The sequence below is a fragment of the Dendrobium catenatum genome, unplaced genomic scaffold, assembly GCF_001605985.2.
Source record: "Dendrobium catenatum unplaced genomic scaffold, ASM160598v2 fragScaff_scaffold_1674, whole genome shotgun sequence".
Classification (NCBI taxonomy): Eukaryota; Viridiplantae; Streptophyta; class Magnoliopsida; order Asparagales; family Orchidaceae; genus Dendrobium; species Dendrobium catenatum.
Genome location: NW_021320136.1, coordinates 147,935 through 162,232, shown reverse-complemented (window position 1 = coordinate 162,232; position 14,298 = coordinate 147,935).

Here is a 14,298-nt window from a genome sequence, read left to right as displayed (position 1 = left end):
AAATATTTAAAACTATGAGCTCTTTGTTGTGCTATTGGTTGAGCTCTTATAATTGGACATTTTCTTTGGTCATTTCTTTGGGCTTGGATTTTAGCTCTTGTAATTGAATTTTTAGCTTGATTATCTTCATTCCCTTGATGTGTGCTCCCCTAATCACATGATCAATTTAGGCATAATTGTAATGTATCGTATAGTACGTTGCATATTGTACAGTAATATTAGACATGGATTTTAGAATATTAAAATATTACATAAATTGTGATTGGCGGGTATTTTGTTGATTATAACTGTTCGCCCTTATGATGTCCCAAAATCTAATTTGAAAGAATTAATCTTTTAATCTTTTAATAAATAACACCTAGAGCTATCTAAATCATCTATCAGTAGTAAACAACATTAAAACAGATTCTATAATTCAAAACATCAATGTACATATTTATATTCATTCCCAAAAATCATATACACTACTCAAGACTGTAACAAAAAGAAATAGAACATGAAGAATTATGACCAGCCTCACACTCCTGCTCTCATGCCCTGACCTAAAATTATTTAATCACATATAATGAGCTTAAAAAGACCAACATATCACCAAAATATATAACTGAATTTTCAAAGCACGACAAATGAGCACTATGCATGTCAATAGTCAAATCATAGCAGATAGATTCATATGATCATTAAATCATTACATAAATAATAAATTTTATATGCAATAGTATAATCAATAAATTGTTAAATACTACAGTACATAAGCTAGTAAAGTAGTAAACTAGTATGAGTATCAAATCTATAAAGAAATCATCGTATTCGTAATACCAATTAGTAAAAAAATCGGATAAAACTCCGAATCAAAATATCAATAAAGATAATTGAAATCAAATCAATGTAGTAAAATCATAAAAGAGTGTATTCATACTATTCATGTATTATATATAAACATTAAATCAATATCTCATTCTCAATCTCAATATGTTAATCACGTGCTCAATATCAGTATAATGAATCAGTAATATCAAATAGTAATAGTATTTAAATCAGTAACGATAACAATATAGTTATATGAGCAGTAGAATAATGCAATAATAATAAATTCATGCAGTAACAAAAATATGTACAATAATAAAAAAAATCCCTCAAAAACATGCATTTCAGTAGTCACGAAAAACAAGTAAGAAATCCTGGCTATCATGATGTTTTTCGATGTTACTATCAATGTTAGTAAATCGTTGCCTCAGTAAATGTAGTCATCACTCTTTTCCTATCGGCACAGTAATGATCTCCTTATAACTCTCAATCAGTGTATCACGTGAATTAGTATAGAATAACACCAAACCATAATATTTAAAGAAAAGCTAGTCAGTCAACCATCATGTATAGGTCAATGAGTCTCCAACCAATGGGTCAACCAGTTTTTACTTGTTTATTTCACACATATATATTATTATCACAATACTATAATAGTAATAGCGACCAACTATTACTCAATCACATAGCCACATCCATTTTCAATGCATTGTAATAAATAATGTATAATTGAGCTTAATTAAGAAGATGCCAAAATGTCATAATGGTATATAACAAAAAATCCTATTAGATAAAAAATTCACATTTCTAAACAATTATCAAATCACTAAGGATTATGTAAAATGATATTTTAAAACTTTTATTGTACTACACTACTATTTTTAGACTTAAAAATAAATTTTGGAGTAGACAAAAATTGATGTAATTTCAAAATCATCAAGTAAAAAATATCAAATAAATACTCAAAATGCTCATAATCATGATCTCTATAACATACAAAAAGTTACGCAGTGAAAGTTTTGTCAATATAAAGTTATTCACATTCTTTGGTAACGAAAACATAAATTTGAGTGGAAAAATATAAAAAAAACAAAATCTTTGAAATTAAAAATAAGATATGAATTCCTTACAATGAGACAAGCAAATCTCCTAACTACGTCAACGGACGAAAATCGCTCCATGACCTCCAAATCACAAGTCTTCTTTTCTCTCTCTTCTCTTTCTGCACATTTCTCTCAAACCGTCTCTTTGTTTGCCATTAGTTGAAAGAGGAAATGGATTTTTATAAAAAATATTAAGTGGGTTATGATATTTTAGAATATAATAATAATATAATATTATATAAATTAATTAATCAACTTCTTTAGTATAAAAATCAAATGAATAATTTTTGGGCTAAAAAAATAACATAAAAATATTTATAAAATACATCATGTTATTTGAAAAATATCATTGAAATTGGTTTGCAAAACAGATACCTGAAGGTCCCAAATCCTCACTTGTACCGACATGTACAAATTTCTTATAGATTTTCACTTGTGTCCAAAAATTATGAAAAAAAATGTGTAAGTAAAATGCTACAATAAAAACACGATGGTGAAGTCAGATTACGTTTTGGAGTTATAATGACTCCAAAAAAAAAATCTAAAATTTAAATACATATTATTATAGTCTTGTACGATAGGGATCTTATAATACGATGAGTTTAATCAATATTACTTAGCATAGGTGCCCTAATTAGAGTTTTCTGATTAACTGATCGTCCAGTACGATATAAATCATATTGTTTGATTAGTTAAGAAAATATAAATTTTTCTAACTCACCAACTCACTCCATTGAGTGTGTACGTGCAAGGTTATTTAGCTTTAGCATCCACCATAATACATATTTGACTCTAAAAAGCTAAAAAGAATAGAAATAATGAAAAATATAGACTTTATTCCAACTCTACCCAATCTTGAGTTGATTGATGTTGCAAGTGAGTTATGATCCTAAAATGTCAGTGGGTAGGGAAAAGTAGATATGTAATAATTTCAAATAATATACTAAAAATTCAATAATGTTTATTATCATTAAAATCACAAGACTTAGGTCCAGATTTGTAACACTGCCAAACCATTGTAGAAGGTCTACACCTAAATCCACTTTAGTGGTTGTAATGTGGGCCCCCCATAGTGGTTCCTTATAGGGCCCTTTGCATCAAATAAAGTATCACTATCCAAGTGTATATAATTGAATAACTTTATATGCATTCTAGTTTTCTTCATTGGTGGGAAGTATTTTGAAGGGAACTTATATACCAGGTCATCCCTACTGGTGATAAATTATTTTATAATTAATTAAGCCAACTCTTAGATTGATATATTTGAGTGAATAGAAATAATCTCAATCAAACAAACACCCTCTAGTTTTAAAAGTGTCATAAATCTCTTGAAAAATTGTAATGTTATAGTTGGGATCTATTATAATTAGGCCTCCAAGCTTAGAATGATTCTTCATCTACAATGTGGTCATCTTGATGTCAAAATTATTTTCCTTGACCCCAAGCTTAACAAAAGCTTGTTTGAGTGCCTATAACTAGGATTGCAACTTCCTCCTCATGATTCCCCATAACATATGGTAAAAAAATTTTAGCTTGTTTCTCCTCCCTTTGCTTTCTTCAGAAGGTTCTTTTAATATATTGATCTAGCATAAGCAGTGGATCACTACTAGATTTGTGCATTCATTAAAAATTAGACTAAAAAAGATAAAACATTAATTAAAATAAGTAAAATAAAGTTATAATTTAAATTGATGAAAATCAACTTAGTATTAATATTAATGACCATTCCTAAAAAATGGTTCTAAGTATTTATTTTGTAATGGATGTACACACAAGAATGGAGGGAAGGCTGATTTATGAGGCAAGAGGGTGTGATACGAAAATTTTTTAAGTGATGATATGTAGCCTCATCATCTATAATTTGAAATATATCATCCACGGGAGAATGAGAGGAACTCTCCTGAAGAAGACATGCTTACTTTCTACCTCCAGCCATTTAGAGGATTAAGGATTAGAGCAGAAAAAAATGAAGGGAAATGGAAGTTGAGAGAATGAAATCTTTAGAATTCCTCAAATTTATAGATTTTGCAGCATATAGTATAGTACGATCAAGGTTTGTATTGGATGATTAGAGGATTTTAACTTGTCTGGAAAATTTGTCTGAAAAAAATGGTCAATCAAGATTGCACTAGACGATCTTTAAAAAGCAGTCATGATGATGACTTTTTGACTATTGGATCATCATATACAAACATGTATTTGCACAATATGATAGTTCAAATACTATCATACCGACCGATTTGAACTTGTCTAATGTTAGTCGACATATGGATTGTCCTACACGAAGAGATGGTTGTATAGTATCATCACCAATTATTGGTCAGATCATGGCCATTGATTTCACAAGTGGTGAAGATACATTTGAAGATCATAAAAATACAAATGTGGTTCGTACAGTATGAAGGAATACCATACAATACAAATGAGGTTCATATAATATGATGTGAAAAATTATTTAATTTTCTTCATTTTTATGCGTTGTATGATGATCAGGAAGCTTTTCCTAATTAGCACAATTAAACATACAAAACAAAAAAATAAGTAATAAAAAGTAAAAATTAAAAGAGAATGAAAAATAACACAAACAGGAAAAACACACAAAATCAACTACTTATACCTTATGTTGATTTCACTTTGGTCTGGAGTCAAGCATGAATATCAATGACACATAGTCTAGTCCTCAGTGGACTAAAAGTGTCAAAGTTTTGGAGTTTGGTGAAAATGTCTACCAATTGATTTTTACTAATTACCTCTATATCTCTCTTCGATATATCTCTTATGAAATGTTCTCTAATGCCTATATGTGGGAGTGTTGAATTGAATTTTTAGAAATGCAAATAGCACTAGCGTTGTCACACAAGATAGGAATGATACCCAAAGATAGTCTAAGGTCTAAGATTAATTATTTCAGCCATAAGACTTGGCCAACATAGCTTCATACAACTATGTATTCTGCCCCAATGATGAATAGGGCTACTAAATTTTGCTTCATACTAAACCAAGAGACTAATGATTACCTTATGAATTGTTAAGTTTCTGAGAAGCTTTTTTTATCTATCCTACATCCTGCAAAGTAAAAATCTTAATATATTATAATTTCATAGGATGAGCTATGTTTAGGATAACATATTCCTAAGTTTTGGGTACCTAAAAGGTATTTAAGAATTCTCTTAACTGATGTCATATTGGATTCTTTGGGATCAACTTAAAATCTAGCATAGAGATATACACTAAACATTATACCTGGTCTGCTAATAGTTAAATATAAAAGAGATCTTATTATCCACTTATACTTCTTCTGAACTACTAATTTTCCCTTTATATCGTTATCTAATTGAATGGTAGAGCTCATGGGTGTAATTTCGCCTTAGCAATTCCATCTCATTTTCTTTTTAAAGTTCTTTGAAGTATTTACTTTGACTAAGGAAGGTTCCATCATCTTTTTATTTCACACTAAATCTTTAAAAAAAAATGCAAGCTCTCCCATCATACTTATCTTAAATTCCTCACTCATTATTTTTAAAAATTCATCACAAAGATTTTCATTTGTAGATCCAAATAATATATTATTCGCATAAATTTAAACAATGAGTAGATCATCTCTAATTTTCTTTAGGAATAAAGTGATATCTACACTACCCTTAACAAAGGATCTATTTAGAAAAAAATGTGTTAAGCCTCTCATACAAAGCTTTATGAACTTGCTTCAACGTATATGGTGTCTTTGTTTAATTTATAAACATGATTGATAAAAATTGAATTTCCAAATCTAGGGAGTTATTCTATATAAACATCTTCCTTAATAACCCCATTTAGAAAGACACTATTTACAACCATTTGATTCAGCTTAAGCCTCGTAGCTCAACCAACCCTTGACTAACCCTTGGAATGAAGCTCGAAGATAAAGAGAACCAGGCTTCAAAGAATTATAACAACTTTCCCTTCCAATAAATCCCTGCGCTCAAAGCATTATAGAAACCCATACTAAGTTACTACTAGTAAGATCCTAGAGCAAGCAAAGGCTAATAGCATTCTAGTGGCTTTTAACCTAGCTACAAGGGAAAGGTTTCTTCAAGATCAATGCCTTATATTTGGTTGTGCTACTTAGCTACTAATCTTGCCTTATTCCTAATCACAACTCAAGAGTCATTCATTTTATTCTTTTAGCACCCACTTGGTTCCTTTAAACTTTGGTCCTTAGGTCAACTTTCTAATTCTCAAATATCATTCCTAATAAAATTTTTTTAATTCTTTTTCATAGTTAGAATACAAATTTCATTTGATAAGGCTTGATCTATATTAGTGGGTTCTGCCATGGAGATGAATATAGAATGACTAACCTCCATCCTAAATCCATGCCTAGTTCTAACTCCTACATATAGATCTCCTAAGATGAGTTCCTTAGGATGACTAGATGAATATCTCTAATCTCTAGGCAATGGCTCCTAAGGTTCTACTCTATCTCCTAGGTCACGGGATTCCACTTCTTGGGTAACATCTACCTCTCCTTTTCCTTCTAACCTAAACTACAAAGTCCTATCAGATTCATCAAATACACCATGGGTGGACTTCTCTACTACTAAGGTCCTCTTATTAAAAATCTTATAGGCTTTACCTACAAAGGATTATTTTAAGAAAACTCCTTCATTAGATTTTGGATCAATTTTTTCTAGAGGAGATTTACCATTGATAAGAATGAAACATCTACACCTAAAGACATGTAAATGATAGAGATTGGGTTTCCTACCCTTAAGAAACTCATAGGATATCTTATTGAGTTTGAGTCTAATATTGACCTTATTCAGCATATAACAAACAGTATTCACTACTTCTACCCAAAAATATTTAAGAGTGAGTATTCAACTAATATAGCCCTAGCATCTTCTATAAAGGTTATATTCTTGTTTTTTGCAATCCCATTTTATTGAGGGATCATAAGGGAAGAAAAGTTATGCTCTAGTCCTAACTCTTAGCAAAACATTCAAACATATCATTTTCAAATTCTCCACCATGATCGCTATGAATAATTAAAATTTCACATCCTAATTTACTTTGAATCTAAGTGAAGAAATTTCTAAACTTTTTAAATGATTCACTTTTAGAAGATAAGAATCTTAACCCATGTGAATCTAGAATAATAATCAACAATCACAAATCCATAAGTTTTTTGTCCTAAGCTGGTTGTACTAACAGGGGAAAATAAGTCAAAATAAAGTATTTCTAGTGGCTTAGAGGTGATGAGGTCCTTAATGGAATTAAATGATGATTTAAGTTATTTTCCTAGTTGGTAGGCATCACAAAGATGGTTCTTAGAGAAATCTAACTTAGGTATACCTCTAACTAGGTCTTTGGGTGATCTTCCTAAGTTTATTCATGCTTCCAAGACATAGTTGTCTAAACCATAGCTAGGATTCATCAACAACAGTTTTCAAACATAAGAAATTTGAAAATTCAATAGTTTAAATCAAGTATGTAAATATTGTTAATCTTTTTTTCTTCTAAAACATGTTTTTCATTTAAACTAATTAATCATTTAGTATATAAAATTTGATATCAAATACTTTATCGCATAATTGGCTAAAACTAAATAGATTATATTTCAACCCTTATAAAAGAAAATTTTTCTCAATGATAAAATTTTTAAAATTGCCAATCATACCTGAGTCCACAACTTTCTTGGTTGTGTTATCTCCCAGTGTAACCTTGCCTCCTGCCCTGACCTCCAGTGCTATGAATTGCTTCATATCTCTAATCATGTGTCTTGAGCATCCACTATTTAGGTACCATGCTCTCACTAAGCCTTTGTATGAGCACTCCTATAAAGTTAATCAAGGGTGGAACCTAAGTTAGCATGAGATCCTCCTTATGCTGACTTGAATGAATGACATGCATGCTATACTGTGATGCACTTGACTTTGGCATCCACATTAAATGTGTTCTATAGTGTATAATGCAAGTGCAAGTAATTTGTCCTAACATGCCACAATAGTAACACCTAACACTTGGCAATGGATTTATTAGTCAATGTAGATGTTGTGCCTCTTCTTAGGGGTATGAGATGATGCATATTGTGATGTGTGGTTATACCATCATATTAATGTTGTCAGCGGTTTATAATTTTAGGGTGCATTAATTTTTTATTTCAAAAATTCATATTCACTTTAAAAGTTTTGAACTTCACATTTCAATACATGCTCACTATGGTATATTTTAGATGCATGTGTTTCTAGTTATTTTGTATAACTCTTCTAACTTAGTATGCTCAGATTTTAAAGAATTATGTTCTTGAGTTAAATCAAGATGCCTTTTGTTTAATGCATCAAATTTATCAAGTAAAGAGAGATGTTCCTTATCTAAAGAAATGTGTTCAACCTTAAGACTATCAATACATTTTTTGTAAATTAGAAAAATCTGAGTTTAAATTAGTATACATTTTTTTAATTTCTTATATGCGTCATGGATTTTTTTAGAAATAATAAACAACTCATCATAGGACAATTGACTTGCATCATCTTGATAAAAAAGATTAAGATTATAGTTATCCATAAGATACAGGTTTGTTTCCTCATCCTCTGCTTCATGTTTCGATGATTTTGAGGCAGAATCAGTCCAAGATGCCTATTGTGTTTGATGCTTCCACTTTTTGAAATTAGCCTTCTCTTCACCCTTCTCCTTAGCATTGTGAGTTTTCAGATTTGGGCTGTTTGCTCTCAGGTTCCTAGTTTCATGCATTCAAAATAAATAGTATCAGATGAGACTTTAAAATTTCTATTTGGTTTACCTTGGTCCACTACTGATGACTATTTTTCTTCTGCTTCAGAAAGTTTTTGAATTGTGGTGTCATTAGTCTTACGTCATCATCTTCCTCAGCGGCAGAGCTATCACTTTTAGATTCATTTGCTTTTAGTGCCACTACTTTTGTTTTCTTCCTATCACATGCATCAAGCAACCTTTGACTCATGCCTTGCTCATAGGCAATGAGTGAGCCAAGAAAATTATCAATATAATACACATTCAAATTCTTAGATTCATAAATAGCAATTAGCATCATGACGACTAGGTAGGTAATGTAAAATTTTGTTGATTTTTTCAGAATTTGATAGTTCTCTATCAAGAACATGTACGGATGTCACTATCTGGGTAAACCTAGCGTACATATCTAATATACTCTCATTAGGATTCATACGAAAGAGTTCATAATCATGTAACAAAGTGTTTAACCATGATTATTTAAATTCACTAGTACCCTCATAGGTGATGCATAATGTATCCCAAATTTCTTTTCTAGTAGTACATCTAGAGACTCTCATATAGTGTTTAAATTTTTGTGCACAAAAAAAATATTTTAAACATCTTAAATTCAACTGAGCTAAGTCTCTATCCTCATTACTATATTTAGTGAAAGGTATATCAGTTTTTACTCCATTAACTATGTGTGATGGTACAGAATAACTAGTTTGTATCAAATACCATATGTAGAAATTTATTGATTGTAGAAAAGTAGCATTCAAGTTTTTCAGAAATCAAATGAAATATCGTTAAAAAGTGGTTGACGAGTTATTGAATAACGCTCTGCGGTGTTCTTATTTTCAAAGTATGTCATAGATCATTTTTCTCAAGGTTTTCTAAATATTAGTTTTGAGATCCTCTTTGATACTAATTGAAAGTTCAAGGGAGGGTTAAACTTTGATGAACGGCCCAAGACACAAGAGAGGTGGTGAATTAGTACTTTCAAAAACTTTTTATTTTTTAAAAATATTTTTTGAAAACTTATTTACCAAATTCTAATCTTAAAATTAAAATAGATATCTAATAATATAAAGACTAGTCAATGTAAGATTTTTTTTTTTTTGTTTTGATCTAGTAGAAACCACAAGACATAAAAATATATTTATATTTTTCTATGAAATAAGTCCAAACCAATCACAACATTCAGAAAAGAGTTTTTCAAGAAAATAAATCACATGAAATATAAAGTGCATAAATTAAAATGTGTAAAGAAAAATAACGCAGAATGAACGCACAAGATTTTATAGTGGTTTGATCAAATAATGACCTACGTCCACTCCTAGGGGTGCTCTTCTCCGAGCGTTGCACTAAACCCTTAGTGTCTCTCATCCAGCCCTCAAAATAAGGTGGAGATGCCCTTACAAGACTAGTTTAATAGTCTTCAGTTCGTACAGGACGATCTATGGGACGATTGGAATATTCTCAGCCTATTGTATTGTACAACTAACATTATATGGTACGATATATCATATTAATTAAATCTTGATTTGATTGACTAATCACAAAAATTAATTTGACTAAGTTTTCAAGTATCATTTTATACGAAGGTGTTTGTACAGTACGCATTAGAAAATCAGAAATAAAAAATACTTAAATTTGATTAGCGATAAGGGTTTCTATTTTAAACAGATCTTCAAATACGATATTGATCGTAATGTTTGATTATGATAAAAACATTAATTATAGAATTAGGCATTACTATTAGTTTTATGAATAACTGATCGTACTGTACAATTTGTTCAAATTATTTAAATTTCATTTTCTCACTCCCTAGTATGTGTGTATGGTCGCCAAAACATTATACACCCTCATATGGCTTAAACTTAAGAAATTAAAGGTACAGAATCTTTAAGCATTTCCTATTCTAACCAATCTTTAGCCCATAATGATCTTGAATGATTTATAATGCAAATACTATGAGAAATAATAATTCAATCAATAATGTTTGTTTTCATCAAAATTACAATCTCTGAATCTTGAATTGCTACAACAGTTTGGTAGCGTAAGTATTAAAAGGACAAGAAAGAAAAACCTAGGGGTTTGCCAATTCACTTTAGCCACCATTATCTCCTTCTTTCTTATCCTAGCCAATGTCAACATTTTGTCCAAAAACTTCTTGTGGAAGTTGATATAAGGTATGCACAAAAGATGGAAAAAACCTTAAGAAAAGTTGAGAAATGTGACCCTTAAATCCTAAAAATGAATCTTAAATACACGTCCATTTATACGCTCCTCACTAGGCAATTTTTTTCCTCTCAAATAGGTCAAAATGGTTTCACACCCTCCGTCTGGTGCTAAGATGGCATGTTTGGTGCCAAAGCACCATTATTTTTGTTGTCCAAAACTCCACTCTACATGATGTAATGTTTTTGAAAAAGGAGACTAGAGCCTAGGCCCTTTACTTTATATTTTTTGCTTAAAAAATTTGGTTATGTACCCGGGCATCAATATTAGATGCTAGGCTCCAAAAGCCCTTGATTGCGTTGATTTTTTTTAAAATGATGATTGAGCTAACTTAAATTTCTCTTTTGCAACTCACATACATGAAATCTCCTAAATATAACATTCACCAATATAATTTCATATATTTTTAGTATTCTAATTAATTTTATAATTATAGTTATAATAAACACGTTAATCAATGATCTTAGTCAAGATAAAAATGCATATAAATCATGTATAATTAGTTAGGGATGGCTTTCTCCATCATAGGACCCTTCTTGTTTTTAGGACCGACCAACAACCATAAGTCCATCTGTGGTGGACAATAATCTATCAATCTCCATGGCCATCAAAATATGTTCTTTTGTATGTGCTTCATTTACAAGTCTATATCTTCTCTAACTCATTATGCTTATTATTCTTATATTTTTAGTCATTTATCTCAAAATTCTCCTTCTAAGATGAGAATGATCTTTGTGATTGTTTTTTTTTTTATAAATCATCAGCTCAATTACAATAAGGTGGTGTTGAATCTTATCGAACTATTTTCTTCATTTCACTTATTAAGGCTTCAAATAAGTTTTCGTTTGAGATTTAGCTTTTTTGCTGCTTTTTAAAACAACTTTCAAGTATAAATTTTTTTTTAAACTAAATCTTTTTGTACTAAAAAACTACTTTAAAAATAATAAAAAAACTGCTCCAAACATTGTCTAAATTTTTTATGTATTACCACCAATATATCCCCAATGATGGAAAAAAGATGTTTGTAGTAGTCACCATGGAAGGAAAAAGAAGCCTTTAAATCTTCTTTAAAATAATTCAAATATAATTAATTTATGCAATATACTTATCTTATCATAAATTTAAAATTCTAAAATTTATTTTAATTATTTTTATTGGAATATTCTAACACTATTTTTTTATCTATCCATTATGCCATATAGGTGAAGCAAGAACCCATAACCAGATAACACCAAAGTGTAGGTGAAGACTTGTTGAGACCTTGCTAATTGGAGCTGATCTTCCAACTATTGTTAGTAGACTTTAAGTAGCAAAATTAAAGATTATCAAATATTTGAATATTTTATTTTCACACTTCCTTAATAAATCATCATAATTTTTAATGACTAAAATATAAAGTAAATGGAAATAAAAAAAGTGGCTATTTTTTAACCAAATTTATGATGGATGTAGTTAGCATCGAAAGTGGATTAAACAAAGTGGGAGGGTCTTTCACGTAGTTTGTTAAAATCCTAGACGTGTTCAAGCTCGAGTACGAATTGAGTATTTGTGATTGTGTTCTAGCAAGATTCTTTTAATGTTATGGTTGTTCAACCTTGCTTGAGCTTGGCTTGTTTAGGGTTCAAATTGTAATTATTCAGTAGCTTCTTTGGTCATATTAATCAGTTGTATAATCAAGTTGCTTGGTCGCCAAGCAGAGCAATATGCTCCTCTAGTTCCTCCAAAGGATCGTCGGTACGCAGAAGGTCACGTCCCGGGACAACAGTAAGCGCCATTGCCACACTCAAATTGGGCGTCACTAGTTGGAGTAATTATTACGTCCGGATACCGAACTTGTCCAGAGACCAATAAAAGAACGCCATGTCACCGGCGCTCGGTACCGTGCTCGGTATCACGTTTGGTACCGCGCTCGATATCACTCGGTATACTCGGTACAGTGTCCGGACGTAATAAAAATTCCACTAGCTGCAATGTAGCAAGTGAAGATCTGAGCAAACTCAAATAGCCTTGTCCGCAAAAGGCATGACTCTTGCAAAGCAACGCTACCTTACTGGTTCTTAACGTATGGGCTTTACGTATGGGCTGTAGGTGTGATGGTATAACATATTCCAAAATGAACTGATTTTGACAATATTTGTCTTTGATTGGAATTAAAAGAAATACATGATGTAAAAGAAGACCATTAAAAATATACTAGTTAGTTCATTTTAGGTACAATTAAAATTCTTCATATTTGGCTGTTTTCAAATACAGCGCAAACGTACCGCCTTTGCCACTGCTTACTGACCACCTTTGGCCGCCACCGCCGGTCGCCTTCCTCCATCGGCTATAGTCGACCACCCACCGCCACAACCGTCGGCTGCCACCCTTCGTTGGTCGCCATTGCTGCCTACCCACCGCCAGCCGCCGCTGCTCACCACCGCCGACCACCACCTCTGGTCACTATCTTCCACCACTCATTGCCGGTCATCGGTCATCGTCTTTATGCATTTTATATTGCATTCATTTTACTTCAAAGCAAATAAAAAAAACTCAAACAACTTCAAAGTATTCATTTTATACCGCATTCCTTTTACACTGCATTCCCTCTACATTCTAATCCCTTTTCAGGCAACCAAACAATTCCTTAAAGAGACTTTAATTTACGAGCCCATATAATGGGATAAGACTTGATATTATTTGCTTATTTCAAGTGTGACATGCAAGATCACATGATTAAGTGATGACCAACTTTTCTACTAGTTTCCTACTTACCCACTGTCGCCTTCTATTTATTTGTACACTCTTATGAGTCTCACTCATTTTTCTAACGGTAGCCATATGACCATTATATTTCCTAACTTCACTCCTGACACTCCTACGTAACCTCTTGATTGCAACACTTTTCATTATATCACTAATGACTCAAGAATCTCTCATTTCACAATCCACATGTTGGTTGTGAAAAATTATTAAGTTCGGACACCGGACTCATGAGTCCAATGAAAAAGTGCCACATCACCCAGTACTGAGCTGCAGTACCGAGCAGTACCAAGAGTATCGAGTGACGTGATGCATTTTCATTGGACTCTGGACATAATTCGGTGTTCGCACAAAATAATTACTCCTAATATTGTTATGAGTGAAGATGACATATGTTTACCCATAACTCTCAGCAATTCAACTTTCTCTTTTTAGGGTCGAGGATGAGGAGAGTTCATTCCTATTAATCTACATAGAGGAATAATCATTTTAAATGATGGGAACTTCAGTCCATTTATTATTCATAACGTGTATGAGTGAATAATATATTTCCAAAGGCTAGACTTCATACTCTATCATCTTTTTAGTCGAATATGAGGAGAGTTCTTTGGGTTACTGTGAAACCATAGCCACTTTTCTGATTTTCTCTTCTTTTTCTCTCCTCCTCCGGCTC